The sequence below is a fragment of the Pyrgilauda ruficollis genome, unplaced genomic scaffold (assembly GCF_017590135.1).
Source record: "Pyrgilauda ruficollis isolate IOZ18807 unplaced genomic scaffold, ASM1759013v1 scaffold75, whole genome shotgun sequence".
NCBI lineage: Eukaryota > Metazoa > Chordata > Aves > Passeriformes > Passeridae > Pyrgilauda > Pyrgilauda ruficollis.
Window position 1 is genome coordinate 1,432,800 of NW_024529377.1, and position 18,844 is coordinate 1,451,643.

The 18,844-nt window shown below is 42.9% G+C and overlaps 1 protein-coding gene across 1 annotated transcript in view; it reads right to left on the reverse strand.

Annotated features, from left to right (window-relative positions):
• Positions 1-1,996, reverse strand: part of LPAR1 (lysophosphatidic acid receptor 1) — a 68,772-nt gene extending 66,776 nt beyond the window's left edge. Inside the window, exon 1 of the mRNA XM_041486349.1 lies at positions 1,944-1,996. The gene's annotated coding sequence lies outside the window, so the exon portion shown is untranslated. The remainder of the gene's footprint in view (positions 1-1,943) is intronic.
• Between the last annotated feature and the right edge of the window lie 16,848 nt (positions 1,997-18,844).

Genomic DNA, 18,844 nt, shown 5'->3' on the forward strand with positions numbered 1-18,844 from the left:
TAGCATTACTTTAATTTTGCATTTTCCATGTGTTTCATCTCAAAAGCTGTTTAACCTTTTGACCCTCAATATTTGTTTTGAAGAGCAAAGGAAGAGAAAGCAGACACCAGCCAATGTTTTCCTCTCTTCAACCAGCACCACTACTGCTAAGTTCTCAGAACAAGGTTTATAGCAGCCAAGGGTCTAACTACTACAATCTGTAATAGGGAGTGATAAAGACAGAAGCACACTGATCATGCAGCAGTGCTTCTCAGTACTCCTAAGCAACATTTCCTTGGTTATTTGATGTACAAAAAGGAAACAACCACCATTCATGAACAACTGCACAGGATGAGACAGCATCAATCTATTCTGGAGCAAAACAGCATTTAATTTTGTGTGGTTAATATTTAATAAAAACAACAGTAAAACACAGGCCTATCAAGTTGCTTTGTAAGTCCGAGCCCATATCAGTTAAGGGAAAACATGCGGCACGCCTATAGCCAGTAATAGCAAGCTGCAGGGCAGAGCCTCACTTACGCCTGTGCACACAGTATTGCTTCAGTCCGCTGCTGAAATTGCCAGAAATATTATTTTATACTGCAGTGTATCCCATCCTCACACAAGAGTAACAGGCTGCACGGCACACAGCCCTGGCCGCCAAATTGAAACATGACTCCCAGACCTGAAAGTGATTCATTTTAGACCAAATGGTACAACACAGCAAACCTGAACTAGCATGCAAAAACTTTCTTTGAAAAGATAAGAGTTGCAGCAGTTCTTAGCAGCAAAAAGATTGCAGCTACCCCAATTCCCCCACGCTTTGAGAACACAAGTTGCTGACAGGGTCTCCCCCAAGTTATTTTGCCTTGAAACTTCAAAAAACCCCAACCAAACAAGCAAACAAAAACAATTAAGAAAACTACACACAGAAAACCAACCCAAACCTGGAGCAAATGAGGATTGGAAAAAAAAAAAAAAAAAAAAAAAAAAAGAAGAGGGGATTTAGGCAGCTTCTAACATTCAAAGACAACTGAAATCTGTGAAGGTGTGAGCTTGTTTCACAGAGATATCCCCAAGAAAATTAAATGTAGACATTCCAAAATATTATTGTGATAATGAAAACTTTGCACATATTTCCATAGGAAGCAGTATTTTGGTATTGTTCCCACTGTGGAGCTATTTTAAAAGAACATAGGAAAAGAAGTGAGAGGAAGAAACTTGGTCCCTCTGGTTCCACCTCAGTCTTCTCACTTCAGTTTGCTAACGGCTTTTGTCCTCTGGCTCCCCTTCTGCTCTCCCCCGCTCCCGGTCTTTCTCTAATAAATCACACCCTTGTGCTTGTCATTCATCTTCTGCCTGTCCTTTACCTTTGTAAACATCATGGATACACCGACACTGCTCCCATCGGACTTGAGCAGGCTCTTCGTCCGAAGGACTGAGAAAGTCAGGAGAGAGAGGTGGCAACCATTTTTTAGCTAGGACTTTTTCCACTGCCTTAATTTGGTATAAATAAATCCAAAGTGAATTCGGGGTGGAAGGGGTGACGAAAGGCGGGGGGCGGGGGGGGGGGAAGGAAAAAAGAAAAATATGAGGTCAAACCCTAAGTAAGTCCTGTTAGCGTTCCTTAATCAAACAAGTGCCCATCACTTATTCCAGGCCAGCCCCGGAGACGTTAGTCCAGCAGGAATAGCAGCCTGACCCGACGCCTCGAACCCAGTCGAGCCCATCCCGAAGGAGCCCTTCGCCGGAGAGGACCCCGACGATCGCGCCGCCCGGCACAGCACTGCGCGCCTCGGGACCAGACCAGGTTCGGAAACACGAGAGAAACAGCCAAAGAGAGGAGGCGAAGAGCGCCGTGGGCACGGAGCGCTCGGGGAATGGGAAGCAGGCACCTTTTCGCGGGCGAGAATGGTGGGACCCCCCCGCCCCGCTCCGCCCCCGGCCCGGCGCGCTGCGCTTACCTGCGGGGGCTGCGCGGGCGCGGCTGGAGGGAGCGCGGCGCCGCCGCCGCCGGCGCGCATAGAGGGAGGGAGGGAGGAGGAGGAGGGCCTGGAGGCAGTGCGCCTGCGGCCGCGCTCCATCGCACTGCCCGGCCGGCCGCGGAGCCTACCGCGGGCTGCGCGGCCGTGGTATGCAGGTGTTTCTGGGACAGCCACGGTTCTCGTCCTGTGAAACTTTGGAATCTCCTGCCGATGTCGGCAAGAGGCGTTTGGGAGCCCCAGTCACAGGAATAGTCAATTTACAGGTTCACCGAGCCCTCATCCTTGGAAAGGCTCAGGGTTGCACAACAGATAGTTTTCCAGATTAGAATAACTATTTTATTATACAAAACCAGGTTCAAATTGCTTTTTCTTCCCCACCCCCTGCCCTCCATAAATTTTTAGTGTGAAATAGTCACATTTAATTGGATTGCAGGAGCATCTAGAGGCCACTTTTGCATGTAGTTGCATCAAGTGAAAAGACAAATGTTGCACAACACTTAGAGTTCAGCAGCTAAATGGCAAAGCACTTCTATCTACAATCTGTAGTGAGATTTCTGGGGAGGTTAGCTACAGCTATGCGAGCCATCAGTGCCTCCAGCAGCACAAAAGCCTAGTATGAAGCACCAAGACCACTTAAAGCACTCGTATTTCTTAAGGACCCAAAAAGCAGTAGAGACAATTCTCAAGTCTGATGTTTGCTTTTGTGGCACCAACACCGTCTGCTACTGTCAATATCTGCTGCACCACAGGTATGGTTATTAACAAAGGTTTTGGCATCAGTGAGAGCAGGTCTCTTGCTGTCATGGCTGGTGAGATGCTTTCTCTTTAGGAAGTTGTCACCACACAAACCTTGTTTTTGTACTCAGCGCTGTAATTTTGCTCTGAGACTAGTCCAACATGCTGGAAAGTTTTGTTAAGTACTCAGCAGGCTATTAACTTTGGAAAGTGCTGGATTTCATCTTCTACCTGTTCAAAGCAAGCTACGAAGTGTTTGCAGGAGGTGACCAAAAAGCATGTTCTGTTACAAGCTCTAATAGATGGTTTAGCATCCACACACCAGTTATGTGACAGGTCTTAGTAGTTTTCTCACCTATGCACAGGCCACATCTGGGCTGGACAACTGCAGTCTTGAAACAATGTGCTCAAACTCCATGTGTCCTCTCCTGATGGTAGGAAAGGGATGATATACACGAGTCACTGATTAGAGAGCAGGTCTTCAAAATGTAGAATTGATTATTCCAGTCTTGTGGCAGTATATCTGCTGTAGCTTCATTATAAACCAGATTTTACTCATCTTTTTGGGACACAAACTGCCTGTACATGTGTACAAAATCTGTCCTGTCCTCAGCCAGTTGCCCAGATACCACTATAACAATCAAGATTAACTTGAATGCAATCAAATCTTCAAGCAAATGGTGATCTGACAAGATTTACATCTCTGTGGGTGAGACCTACAACCGCAGGCATGCAGGAGTCTTCTTCAGCAGGACAGTGCTTGCTGCTAAGAGCTAGTATATCTGCAAATTGGAAATCACCACTGCTTAGCATCCCTATGGTTAGTCAAAACGTGCTGGTTAGGATGTCCTCTGCTGCAACTCCAGCTACTGACCCCTGAAGGAAAATAGCAGAAAATAGCATCCTGAGCTCATGGGAAAATGAGCATGAGATGGAATTATATGAAGGTAAAATGATCAAAAACATTTTAAATAAAACTATTTTTGAGTCCAGTTTCAGTGAACTGATGTAGTTAAAGCAGCAATGTTTTTTCAGTTCTTATGTTTTCTGTTAGTGACTTCAGGCGTGCTCGCTCAGCCCTGAAACATTGACTTGTAATTTATTCAAGGATAATGTCATTAATTCTCAGTCAGCCACTCTTGCTCTAAACAGAAAATATAGGGAATATTCAGTAAATCTTACAAACAGGCAAATATTGAAAGTCCAGGGAAGATCACATGGTCTGATGTTTAATGAATGTAACTGCTATGAGACTTGGCTGTGGTGCTCTGTGGTCTGAGACGTGTTTATGTAATCACACACAGATGTACTGAATTGCATTAGATAGGGAAGTAGTTTTCACATCCTTCAGTCTGGAAAAACTTTTGTTTCCAGAACAAACCATGTAAGTTCCATGTGCTCAATTTAGTGAATTGATTCAAATCATAAGTATGCTTAACATGTGCAGACACTGATATACTTATATTTCATTCTCAGCATTCATAAAGTTTCAGCTGAGTGGCAGCAAGATTAGTCATACAAACCCAGAAAAGTTAAACATCTAATTCCTCTTTGGTCTGGGCCTGGAAAGTACCTCTGGTGTTTTTAATTAAAAAAAAAATTCTGGGAATTTACACTTAAGATGTCTCTTCACTCTGTCACTTCTCTAAGCAGCATACTCTGGTGAGGGTAGCAATGGAAAATTTAATTTTGGATTGGAAATGTGTTGAAATTTTCAGTGCAATGGATGCTTTGAATGAAACATTCGGTGAGATCACTACTAATTCCTGTGGAAAAAAATGGCATGCTTCAGCTCTATCCAAGATAGGAATAATTAGAGACCTTGAACAGTATATTCACTTTTTATTGACCAGCTTTTATTTCTTAGAGTCCCACCATTTGTGGAAGTCCCAGATTGCTAAAACATGTGTACATTACAAAGAACAGCTCCAACAATTCACAAAGAATAAAGCACTCTCTGGAGTCTGAATTTTTGCTCATTTGTTACGTACATACTCTCTGAAGCCCAGTGCTCACATGCTGGGGATCTCTGTTCAGTACAGGCTGCAGAGGAAATAACATTACCCACAGTTAGAAAACTGAGCAAATAACATTACCTACAGTTAGAAAACATGCTGTTTTCCAGAGAAACTTCAGACACATCAGAAATCTCACAGAAAGAAAGCATCCCTATCCATAAAGCTATGTCATCTTTGTTCTGTGGCAATGCTTCTGCCTTGGTTAAGTCTCCTCGGAGCTCCTGCTATGATGCAACTGCATTGCTTGATGTTCTGTGAGCCACAAACTCCTCTAAAACCTCCAAGTCCTCAAGGCAAAAGAGCAGCTTTTTTCATGGGAACTCGGTCTCTCCCTGGTTCAGCCTCCTATTGTCTGGACCTGAGGATATCTTATTCCTTCTGAAGAGTAGCAGATTGCTGAAAAGCGAATGTGATAATAGCTTTGGCTCTTCATGGCTTTCTGCCCATGCCCAGCCCCTAACAGCAGGATTGCAAGGCCAGGATTGAAGGAAAAATAGGTGCCTGAGCATGTTGAGGATTAGGAATATATCCACAAAAGCAGAGGAGGTGGTTGATTGTCACAGCCTTTATGGCAAAATCTATCAGATCAGGCTGTTTAGACAATGCCTGCACCAGAAATAAGAGCAGTATCTGTCCAAGTGACCAGGGCTCAGGGCTCTTCATGAAAGAAGGTATGGGTTTGTCCTGGCACTTGCAACATCCTTGTTGCCTTGAGATAACTGGACTAGGTTTTGCAAGATGCTTCAGGCAGTTCCCACCAGAGATGAAAAGGAGTTCAGTGCATTAGTTACTAATCCAGAAACAACTCATACAGAACCATAAACCTCTGTGTTACTGTTAAGAGTCTTACGGATCACATGCCATGGGATGCATCAAAGAGAGATGATGGCTGTGTGAAGCATATGGGGTTTGTCTGGAGTACGCATGGAGCAAAAGGTTGCCAGGAAGCTCTTGGATGGGAGGCCAGGAAGCTGTTGGTTGTGGCTTCACTGTAGTGAAGGAGGCGAGACAGTGACGGGGAGCTACAGTTTTGTGGTAAGCACAGGCTCAGGGATAGCTGCAGGTTTCGTGGAGGAAGGTGTGGGGGGAGGCCGGACAAGCATCTCCCATGGGGAGCATAGAACACTCCCACGTGTCCTTCAGCTCTGTGGAACACCTGCGTTGGAGCCTGGGGCTGGGTCACCACTGCTGTTTCAGGGAAGCTCTGTGTTTATGCTGCCCAAACACAGCTACTCATTCAGCCTTCTGTTTTCCAGGTTGTTGAAAAAACCTTTGTTTGTAGGGTGTTAAGGGATGACTAGATAGTGAATGTTCTGATTTGTCTTTTCATCAAGCACAAGGCTCTGGTCTGCCATAAAATGAATGAAATCCCCTTTCTAATGAGGGGGGAAATGAGGATACAGGGAAAACAAGGAAAGCTTTACCTCCAGAAAGTGCAGTGGCAGCTGTTAGGTCCATTGCTGCAGTACCTGCCCCTTTGGTTCTAACTGCAAGGTCCAATGAACATAAAATCCTGCTCCAACAGTGATTCTTAGTCAATAGACAGCATCTAAAATCCATAATTTATCCTGTCTGTGCCCTTTCATTTTGAACTGGATGATATTTTTGCACCAATAAATTGAGTGCCATGCCTCTGTGCAGTATATAACTTTGTGCATCAGTTTGGTCTGGTTAAATGCCAGGTCTTACATGGACCTCCTGGCATGAATCCAGCAGAGGACAGCAAAGGAGCTGGAACATCTCTCTTACAAGGAAATAATGAGGGAGCTGGGCCTGTTCAGCCTCAAGAACAGACATTTGAGAGGGGACCTCTTCAACATCTATAAATATCTGAAGGGCCAGTGCCAAGAGGAGGGAGCCAGGCTCTTCTTGGTGGTGCCGGTGGTGCCAAGCAGTAGGACAAGAGGCAATGTACAGAAACGGATGCTCAGGAATTTCCACCTGAACATGAAGAAGAATTTCCTTACTCTGTAGGTGAGTGAGAACTGGAGCAAGCTGCTCAGAGAGGTTGTGGACTCTCCCTCACTGGAGAGTATCTGGACACAATATTCAAGAAGTGTCTGGACACAATTCCCTGCTATGTGGTCCAGGATGACCCTCCTTGAGCAGAGAGGTTGCACCACATGACCTGCTGTGGTCCTTTCCGATCTTACCCATTCTGGGATTCTGTGGGCTTTGGAAAGCTGCTGAAGCTATCACTTGAAAAAATAAATAATGCCAAGTGAAAAACTCAGCACTACATTAGAATTTTTCCTTCAAGAGACAGTATTTCTTACTAGTGTCTTAATGTTTTTATTTTTACTGAAATAATAATTGACCCCTTCTTTCTTTTCTAGAGCTTCAGCCGCAGAAGTCACTAAAAGTTTTCCAAGAGGTGCCATGTGCACAATGGGATGAGTAACACACACACAAACCCAAAGGGGAAATAGTGCGGGACTGAAGATTTAACTGACCAAAACTGAAGAAAATCCCCCAAAACCCAGCCTTCCCAAAACACAGGATAGGACCTGTAATACTAGCTGAGCAATAAAGAATTTGGATATATTTAGTTAATGAAAGCTCTTGCTGGAAGGTAAGATTGGGTCATTTATGTCTGCACAATAGCAGCGCTAGTGTAGAACATATGAATACCAGATGGCTGGAACGGTTCCATTAATGAACTGATGCATTCATTGTTCTGAATTTGATTTTGTAGCTTTTTGCTTATGATGATTTGATTGCACCACCATTAAAAACCTTCAATAACCTCAGAACTCCTCAGAATGCAAAAGAGGAGATGCCTCTGTCCCCACTTTCCACTGACCTGCAGGTGTGCAACACCTCTGTCAGTCAAGCTGATGAATACATTTCATGCTGTTTTCTTAGTTCTTCAATTTAAATAATATATGCAGGACCCATGCACAATATATTCTTTCTTCCAAGACACAGGAAAATGCATTCCAGGTGACACTCCATTATAGTCAACGGGGTTATCCTGTGATGGACATGTAGGACAAAAGAAAATCATAGCTGTAGGTATGTAGGGAAAAATTCCTTCCAGATATGTGCAAATACAGGAACAATGTCAGGCACTAGGAGATACACTTTTCCTCCAGAGCAGATGCCTCCTTTATTAAACATAATTCCTATTGCAATAATCTTTCTTGTCTCCAAGCTTAATTAATGAACAGTCTAGGAAACCACTTCATGTGTATGTTTCCACAGGTAGTTTAATTTTCTGGCTTACACAGCTCCTCTGCTTTCCCTCTCCAACATAGGCTCTATCTTCACTGTGGCTCTGCAGGCACTTTTTGTCACAAAAAGGCCTGGTGTAGTTAGGTGACAAACATATGTCTATCCTTTGTGGCTCATCACTGATCCTCATGTCTGAACAGACCTAAAGGGAATAAGAAAAATGTAAAAAATCTAGAATATTACAATATTATTATCCGTGAGTAAAGGATTTCTGTCAGAGCAGGGCTTTTGCTATACACCTGTCTTTGAGAAGCTGGAAAGACTCCAACCCCTAGTGTCAGGAATGACCCCAGTCTCTTATTTCTTATTTTACTTCCATTTCAATCCATTTGAGTTTGCACTTATTAAGAAAGCTAAAATTAGAGTAAAATAAATAAATAGAACCCAAAAATCAATGACTAACAAACAGGAGGGAAAAAATGGAAGTAGATAAGTGTGGATGCAGACTGCTCACAAGACCCTTGGAGACAAGTTCTTTTCCCTGGGGGTCCTCTGCCTCCTTTTTCACCTAGCTACTCCAAACCCCTGATGGTGTTGGTAGAGATTAGTTATCTCTGATACTGCTTTCTGGGACAGGGCCACACCAAGAAAGAAACAGAGGTCAGGTAGCAGGGGGAAATTCTCATGCCAACCCTCCTTAGCATGAAGGCAGCAGACATGGATACCAGATAACTGAGCTGGAATCCCATTTTTGAAGGCACTCAATTTCTCTAAGAAGAACATCCCAGGTTTTCCTTGGATGCTCTGTGAAGTTTGCTTCTCTTGAACTTCAGCATCGTGTCTCAGGGACACTAAAGGACAGGAAATGATCTCCAGCTATAAGAATGGTATTCACACCGTCCTATTCCTTGTTCTACAGACACTGTTAGGATTATCCAACACCCATCCTGCAGGTGTTGGGCACACAAGGAAGCTGCAGGACACCCTTCTGTGTCTTTCTGGAACAGGGGGAGAGGACACTCTGGGGCACCCCAGATGGAAAGAGATGTGTAGGTTTGGATTCAGTTTCCCACCTACAGAGAGTAAGCTAGGATGACCAAGATATCTGGGGGCTTTTCTCAGCTCCCCAGGAGCAAAGCCCGTGTAATCCAGCCGCTGCACCCTCTGGAGTGCTCTGGTGGCTGGCTGCCACAGCACTGCTTTCCCAATCATGCTGATGCTGTGCACTCGGTGAAATGCCCCTGCTCTGCCTCACCAGCACAGAGGAAAACCTTGGGATCAGTCCAGCCTTGTTCGTTAATAATTGAAGGCCTGGTTGCCTGCTACTCCCTTTGCCATTTAGGGCTGAATTGCTGCTTGTGTTTACAATCCCACAGATAGTATTTGCAGCATTTGTTTGCAATTGTTCCTGTAGTTCCTTTGTGTTTCTTTCACCGGGCAGGCAGAGTAAGGGCTTCAATGGAAAACAAGTAGAAAGCCATTTGTTTAATGCCAGCAAACTAAGGGGACACAGTACCTGACCTCATCAACAAAGCCACTTTAAAGCCACTTTAAACCTGATGGAAGTCTAACCCCATATTTTCAAAAGATGAGAACACCTTTCTTGGTGGCGCTTCTACTTTTTTGACTAGCTGCCAGATTTTGCCTGGCTTGGTCTGTGGTTTCCCAAGATTTCTAGATGCCCAGCTCTCCTTTCAATAGGAAAAAGGTGTTCAAAGTGCATGGTAATTTCCATAGTAACTCTTCGGAGACATACTTGCCCTGATGGTGACCTCCTCAGCAGTGGGAGAAACAAAAAATAGCTCCAGCTCTGTGCCATAAAACAAACCTGGGGCCCCATCAGATTTTGGTTTTTAATTTTTCTCTTCAGGAGCCTCTCAAGCAGCACAGAACAGAGTCACCCAGGAGGGGCAGGGAGGAAGCTCAGGAGGGCATACTGCCTGTGCAGGACCCTGTACTGGGGCAGCGAAGTCAGGAACAAGAAAAGCAAAAGTAAAGGGACCAACCAAGTCCCCTGTGTCATCACCCATGTCAGAAGGGGCACAGTGCAATGAAGTGAGTAAAAAGGGAGGAGGAGAGATGTCAGGCACAAAGCTGAGATGTTTCTCTATGTGTTTGTTTATTTGTTTTTTTCTCAGTACACAGTTGGTAACTAGCAGGTCGTTAATTGACAATAGAATATATTGGTTGAAATTTCTTGTCACAAAACTGGGGTTTTCAGACCATGACAGAAATAAGCTGTTTGGTAGGCAGAAGAATACTGGGTGCTGATACCTATAGTTTTGTTGATGCTAGTAATGGCTATCAGGTTGTTCACGATTAGCAATATTTGAATTAAAGTCCTTGCTCTACCATGGCTTAAGATTTTCAAGCCAAGAGCATGTATATATTTTTGTGGAAAACATGCTGTATCAGTCGTCAATTTTGCACATAAAGGATGAGTAGACAAGGCAACTTCTGTGGCAGCTATTACACTCGTGGTCAGACTTAATTAATTTTCCCTGAGCCTTCAAGTGCAGAAGTACGTAATATATTGAGTGAAAAGGGCCAGCTTGATTGTGCATCGGTCTGAACAAGAAACATCCTGACTTCCAGAAAGTAATAACTGTGTCAAAATGGAAGGGAAAAAGGTGTGCTGCATTACAGGAACGAGGCACTGACCTCTACAAAGGTTAACAGGCAACGTACCCAATGGAGATTTTTTGTTCATTAGGAGGAAACATGAGAGTATAATTAGAAACAGTCCATGCTGTATGGTTTTACCCACTACTACTATTCAACAGAGTAGAACAGATGAAGGTGTTCACTAGTTTTGGGATTGAATTAACAACCAGAAAGTTAACAGTGAGTGATTAAAATGGACACCATAGGAGTCAGGAGATAAACTTGTAATTGAATATTGGAGCTTAACATCAGCAGAATAATGGTAATTTTTATGATGATGATTTTAAAAATTATTTTATAATTAATGAAGAACATGCACCATTTGAATGATTGTTAAGTGGATGGAACAATCAAATGCAATAGGAAATCTTTAATGTGCCACCTGAGACTGAGCCCTTCAAATTGTTCTGGAACCTGTCCACAGAAGATCCTGGGTCAAAATTCAGTCTCATAAGCTGCACATGAAGTTTGAAAACAAAGAGATTTTCTTCCTTTGAGGTAGGTGCACGTGTCCTGTGAAGGTTAATGGGAACTGCAGAAGCATTTGCCCTACAGGGAAGGGGATTAAAACCCCACACTATTAAATTGCTCAACCATAAATTTGGTCTTTAGCAGTTACACAGATATATTGAAATTTGGAGTTTTCCTTTCTCAGCAAAAATTCTCAAAAAAAGTTGCAAAATATTGAGGTTGAATGGGAAGAAATAGGTCAGGGTGCAAGCTTGTTTGTCTCTATATACTGGGAGCCTTAGTGCTGAACTGCACACACTTGTGGCCACTTTCTTAAAGCTGTGTAACATTGAGGCTTCACAAATCTGCCCTGTTCAGACTGTTGTCTGTTGAACTTGTTCTAGCTGGGAAGAACTTAAGCCATGGATTTGACCCAATCTTTTGGTCAAAGAAATTATTCTTGACTCATGTGGAGTAAGGCTTGAATCACTGGAAACAGCGATATCACTGTGCCTCTTTCCATTTGGCTGGCATCTATTGGACAAAATTCACAGTCTGAAAAAGAAATAAGAAGAAAAAAGGCAGAAATAATTCTTCTTTTCAGAAAAAATCCCCCAGCTACCATTTTGAGTCACATCATCCCAGAAATGAATCTCACTTTCTGACACATAGTAAAAAATACATGTCTTTGAAAATTGCAAGGACAAAAAAGAAGGATTCCCTTTATGTGACTGCAAAGAATCTATCTTTTTTTCTTTAAGGAGTGTCTGAGGACTATGAGCAGCTGGATGAATCAAGTGAAATCCACTTCTCTGGGCTCTTCCCAGACAAGGGTGAGCACTGTTGCATGGTAGTGAATCTTCTTGCAACTCAGATAAGGTGAGCTTATGTGATCCTGTAAGCACTGAATAAGAGAAGTTACCTATTGTGTGAGAGACTGGAAAAATACTGATGCAAAATTATTTTAAAAAATATTTATGAGAGGACTGGCATTTTGTACATTCTAGAAATTTTAAATAACAATCTATACTATGTGCTATGTAAGATTTTTGAGTACCATGGTTTATTACACCTTCCTGAACTTTGTGAGGATAGCTTTTAAATTTGTTGCATTAAAGAATATATTCTCAGACAAACTGTTTTGGACCCTATTATTGTCCTTTTTGGATTGTGACCCATTCTTTGTGCCTAGCATGATTCAGCCAAACTTTTACCCACTGCAGTAAGTGAAAGTTTACATTTTTTGGAGAGGTAGTACCTAATAATAAGAGGACCATGAAGTCATTCACACAACCACATGCATAACTTGCATGAACTCCAGAAATCAGTAACTACCACAAAGTACAGAGGTCATATAGGCAATGATGAGTTAATGTTTGGAGTCAAAATCAAGTTCTCAGTGTCAGTAAAGGGCCAATATAATTTAAGGGGCTTTTATATGAGAGTGTCCACACCACTGTCTGCATGCCTAGGTAGGTTGGCCTGTGACTCCCATTAGTACCTGAAAGGAGTGTGACAGAACAATATCCCTCATATTCAAAATGGGAACACAGCCTGTATTTTAGCACATTCACAGGAAGCCTGAAGCTATGTGCTCCTTGTGACTCAGGACTGGTGGTTTTCAGATGCTCTTTTGGTCAGTCATTCAAGCGAGGACTACGCACAGCGCTGCTCCTCAAATTGCAAACCTCCTCACACTGCCCATTCAGCAGAACAAATACCCGTGCTCCTTGGGATGAAGCCTGAGAATAAAAGGCAGCAGGACTTCTCTGTTCTGCTCCCTACTGAGTCAGGAGCTTGGGCTTTGTTACGCCAAAAATTTATTGGCTTTACATTGCTGGAAGTACAAAATACTCTGAGTACAAGAAATAGGTTATGTCTCATAGTAAGTATCCTGCCTGTGCAGAGCAGGAAAAGCTCCTTTCAGCATCATTGGCATGATGAGAACATACCTGTCTGTGTCTGTACCACCCCATTCTAGTTTCCACTCTACCTCCAAGAGTCTACCAAGAAGAGTGAATCTGCTTCTCTTCTACCTACATATGGATTTTATATGGAGGAGGATTATCTTCAGGTGGATAGTGAATGGTTGCCTTTAAAAAAAGTATCTGTTTCCTAAAAAGTCACCATCCTTAGAAACTGTCATCCACATGGAGTAGTGGAGGTTAGGTTGGAGGGAGAAGGGGGGAGAAGGGTGGGATGTGCAGCTCTGAGACCCATCTATGAGCTGGGCACCTGCTGCACTCCTGAACAGCTCCCAGGATTTCTGGAGCATGCCAGGGTCAGAGGTTTCAAGAAGAGAGTCCCTCAGAATACGGAATGAAAAGGGGAGCCTTGAAAACTCTGAAATTAGTCATTCTCATTTCAAATGTTCCATTTAAATGAATCAATGCAAAACTTGGTCAAAGTAACACTAGGGATTTGTAAACTCTTTGAGGTAGAAACCAGGCTTTGACAGTCTCTAGAAGAGTGAAACATCAGTTTTAAGTGGAACACACAAGTACTATAGTTTAAAGCAAACAGCAAAAATGCAGCTGGTGCAGAGCCACTCCGTACTTCTTCAGCCTTTGTAAGCATGTGACTCCTGGCATGGAGATTTAAATAACATAAAAGGTACATTGGCATAGAGTATCCTCACTACTTACCACGTCTCGCTACGCACTCTTACTGACACAGATATTGTCCTGGTCTCAGTCTGTGCTGCACACTTCCAGCGCTGTGCAAACTGCCATAATGACAAAAGGACTTGAACTGGAGCTCCTTGATGACATGACAGCCACCAGAGTGGCCTTGCTCTGCCAACTGGCAGTGGAAATGTCAGGCCTGACTCTCAGCGATGCAGAACACAGGACATGTGATGCAGAGTCACAGAACATGGGGCAAAAATAGGAGCCTCCATTACAAGAGGCAGCCTATCTCCAAGAGCAAAACAAATCCTGTGGTGGGATTTTAAAATGATCATGTCACAGCTTGGAGCCACTCTGTAGAAGCTCCACCCACCACTGTGCAGTGGCAGACTTGGTGGTTCACAGGTGGCAGAACTGTAAAAAGCCAGGAAACCATCAAATAAGCACAGCTGTGACCCATAAAGTTCCACTTCCACCGTGCAGCAAATCGGAAAGGAGGCTAACTCTGAACATTCCTCCTCCTCTGGTCCATGAAGCACTTGACATATGGATAGCTTGGTGCTGGGGACAGCACCAAAGATGCAGACCTGGCTATCAAACCCTCTTCTAACTCCATCACTGTCAGTGTGCTGCTGCCATTAAGGAAAACTGTGTTAAGGAGATGCCTTTTGTTGAACCATATGGATAGACCAGAAATGTTGGAAGGCTGTGTAGTGTTCTGAGATTCCAGAGAAAAAATTTACCAAAAGGCAAGAAAACTGAAGTTGGCAAAACCAAATGTATGGCATAATAATAATAATAATAATAATAATAATAATAATAATGCCTTTTGTCTTCAGTATCATTCTGTGGGTTTCATTGTTTCCTTTTGCAAAAAACATTATCTGGAGAGCAGTCAAAATTTGCATTTAGTCCCAGAATTGTGGTGCTCTCCAGCCATCTATATGGTACAGGAATGATGACTTGTGCTTTTTTTTAAAAAAACAAGTTTAGACCATACCTGAAGGCCTTACCTAAGATGACTGTTTTAAAAGAAAGTATATTTCTCTTTCATTTTTGTTAAAACTGGAGTCATTAGTGATGCCATAAATCTCTCCTGCCAGCAGTAAAAGACTTGTTTTGTCCTATAGGCAGGACTGATTTTAGATTTCATCTAAAGATTAAGATTTGATCATTACATGGTTTGTGTATCTGAACATTTCAGTGAGAAGAGGAAGGCTGCCTTTCAAAGGCTGAGGTAACTGCTGGAAGCAGAAATGTACATGCCAAAGGACACACATTCCTCCTTCTCATTTGGGTCTCTTCCTTTCAAAGTAAACTGACCTCCTTTGTCTGTGTCTACTTCAAATTGCCAGTCAGTTTACTATGAAAGAGACTTCTAAGCTAGGTCTAATAAACACCTCTGTCATACTGAATCTCTCTTGTAGTAAAAGTCCTCCAGTGTTGTTTACAGACAATACCACCTTCCTGTGTCTTTGAGAGGTGTGCTCTTACAGAAGCAACCTGTACTGACCTTGGTAGAAGGGATCATTTATCAGTAGGAATGGGAGAGCCAAAGCTACAAACACGTAAACAAGACCAAACCATAGCAGTGTTAAAAGGCTTGTGTCTGTGTAAAAAAAACCCCAAAACCCAAACCCAAACCTACCAAGAGTTACACATCTCTGCTCTTTTGTTTAATCTTAGACTGCATAGCCCTTGCCTCATGCTGTTAGTGAGCGAGAGGTTTCATGAAAGCTCCTGTGAGTCATGGCTACTGAAGTGCTTGTTTCTTGCCCACCTTCTTGCTTACCCTTCACTGCATCTTAGTCATTTGCTGGTGGATCTGGAAATTCTTTCTACTGCAGCAGCATCTCTCCTGCCTCTGAGGTTCCATCCAAGGGGATCAGGACTGTATTGCACCAGGTATGAACAGATATTCATACTTTCTAAAGCTTTCAGCCTAAATAAGCAGAGAGCAGAAGACAGGGAAGAGGTGTGTTGTCCATTAAGGAATGAGGGATATAGTGATTTGCTCAAAGCTGTTCATGTAATTGCTGTCAGAGCTAGCAGTTGAAAACCTGGGGAACTCCCAAGTGCCAGAAAGAAGAAACTAGACTTGTCCAAAATTTTCCCAGCTTTGATTAAATGAAATTAAAATATTTCCTAAAAATAAACTCAAATATTTTTATGATTGATATGTATCAAAACATGCACCAGTAAAACCCCTCCTTTCTCAAATGCAGATTATGTGTACAGACACACATGAAGAAGAAGTCAGAGTTAAAGTGAGTGAAATTTGGTTTACTCATCTGAAACTGTGCCTGTTTACATATGGCTGAATTAGAGGTATTATGTCTTTGACAACGTACTTCATTAATATTTTTGTACAAGTGCATCTACACCACAATCTCCAATGGCTGTCTATTACCCTGTTTTTCACTTGTTTAAAATTTTCACCTTCCTTCTGAGTTCCTAATGGAACAGTTTCCTAATGCTCTGGTTCTGGGGTAGTGTTTTTGGTCTTTTTTTTTTTTTTTTTTTTAAGGTTTGTGAAGATTGTCCAGCACTTCGAGCAAAAGCTTTAGTAATAAATATATAACACTGGGACTGATCCCTTTGCCCTTCCTCATTCTGAGGTTCCTCTTTTGATTTCAAGAACAGAATCAGCTGAGCAACATGCTACGCAGCACAAATAATATTGGCAGGAAGACCCACAAAGCAGAAACAGAACTCCTGTCCTTCAGCCAGAAGGCATTATAATTTCTGTGACGAAGAAGATCATGTTGCACTTTTGTTCCTACAGTCACAGTAAGAGGAACAGTCAGTTCTCAGAAATACATGATTTTATTTTAAGGAGTGTTGCATGGTAGAGAGAGCTGAGCTAACAGTGCAGCTAGGCTCCTGCGAAGAAAATTCAGATCATGGAAAATGCAGAGTAGGTGCAGTAATATAAGGCAGAACATGTACTGGAAAAAAAGGACAGTGCTGCAAGAAGCTCCTTCTTTACTGAGGAATGGACTGAGAGAAAGGAGAAAGGGCACACTGGAAGAATAGTTTACTTTATCTAGATACAGCAGATATCAAGCTGTATATGGAACAACTGGATATCAGTCTAGTGAGCAAGAACTAGAGAAACAGAGAGATGTAGAGAACTTCTCAGGAAAGGAAAAAACCACAATGAAAACTCTTGCAAAGCTCACTGGAAAACTCCAGGTGAGGGAGTGAGGGGCCTGAGGAAGCAGACAGAGCAGGCAAATGCAAAGCAAAATGAATAAGTTAAGAACTAATGATTGAAGCAGAAACTACAGTGAAGTGGGTAAACGCAGAGCCTTCTCCCAAGTGACAATCTGCAAAAGAAGAAATGGGTGAATAGAAAGCAAAGGTGCAAAACATCCTCAGAACAACAAATAAAAAAAATATAAAAGACATGGGACTTCTAAACAGAGTTAGTTCCACCTTAATACAATTTCCAATGAAATGTGGGAACTTAGCCAAGACATCATTAATATCACTCTAATAGAAATGTCAGCAATACAAGCTGCATTGAGAAGATGAAAAACAACAGAGCAGCAATCAAAAAAGCTGTAGCACTAATGCTAAGGATATGTGACATCCACAACTTAAACTATGGCAGAGCTCAGCAGTGATGCCTGAGGAAAAAAGAGATCCCTCCAGCATCCTGAAAACACAAAATGCTCCAAACTGGGATTGCAAGAACCATGATGTCTGGAAACAAGTAATGAACTCTATCTAATCTGAAAGGTTTTCTGCAAGTGCTGCACTCCATGAAATAAAAGGAGCAATGGATGGAAAGTTTTGTGAATAGTTTGGATATAGGCTTAGTCCTGTACAGACTAGATACATCCACTTAGCCCACTTTAGATATATGCAAAACAAATCACTGGCTTTCAAAGCTTCCAAAATATCTAGAGAAAATCTTTGTTATTGGCTCTTTTGGCCCTAGAGGAGCTTGCCTGCTGGTGTTAATAAGGAAGAGAAAAGTCAAGTGCTGCTGACAAAGAGTAAACAGTCATTTAGCATAAACACCTCTTAAAAATGTGGCTGCTTTTCCTTTTAATTGATATTAGGATTTGTCATGGACAGTGTCAGTGTGCACTGACAATATTAATCCTGGAAGTATGGAAACTACCTCTACACTTTGACAGTACAAATGTCCCTAGGTACAACTCATTGCCACATTGTGTCACAGTGCCCAGCTTCTCAGGAGTGGTCAAAAAAGAAAGGCTGGATCATAGAATCGTTAAGGTGGGAAAAGACCTCTAAAATAATCTATCTGTAAAGGTAGAACCACCATCACGTTCACCACTAAACCATGTCCTTAAGCACCATTACCACACATTTTTTAAACATTTCCAGGAATGGTGACTTCACCATTTTCCTGGGCAACCTCTTCCTTGCAACTCTTTCAGTGAAGAAATTTTTCCTAACATCCATTCTAAATGTGGTGCAACTTGAAGCCATTTCCTCTTGCACTGTCACTTGTTACCTGGGAGAAGAGACCAACCCTCACCTGGTGGCTTGCCCCATTCAGGTGGTTGTAGAGGGTGATAAGGTCTCCATCTTTTTCTCCAAGTTAGACAGCCCCAGCTCCCTCAGCCGCTTCTCATCAGACCTGTGCTCCAGACCCTTTCCGATCTTCATTGCTTTTCTCTGAACACACTCCAGCACCTCAGTGTCTTTCCAGTAGTCAGGGGCCCAAAACAGGACCTAAGGTGTGATCACCAGTGCCAATTACACAGGGACAGTCACTGCCCCGGTCCTGCTGGCCACACAATTGCTGGTACAGGCCAGGATGCCATTGTCCTTCTTGGCCACCTGGGTGCACACTGGCGCATGTTCAGCTGGATGCTGACCAATAAGCAGCCCCAGGTCCTTCTCTGCTGAGCCACTTTCCAGACACTCTGTCCCCAGCCTGTAGCACTGTAGGAGTTGTTGTGACCCAAGACCAGGACTTGGCACTCGGCCTTGCTGAACTCATTCATTCAGCTGGTCTCAGCACCCTGTGTTTGCATGGCTGTCTAGAGTGCATGCACTCCACATAGATGTTTCTTTGGTAGGATGTAAGCAAAACTAACCACCCTAAAATTTCCAGTGTTTCTGGCCACGTGATGAAAGGCAAATGTTATGCCTTGGCTGTGACCTGTGATCATACCTTTTTCATCTGCTCAGCATCTATTAGTTTCTTGAAGGAGTGGACCATCATGCATCC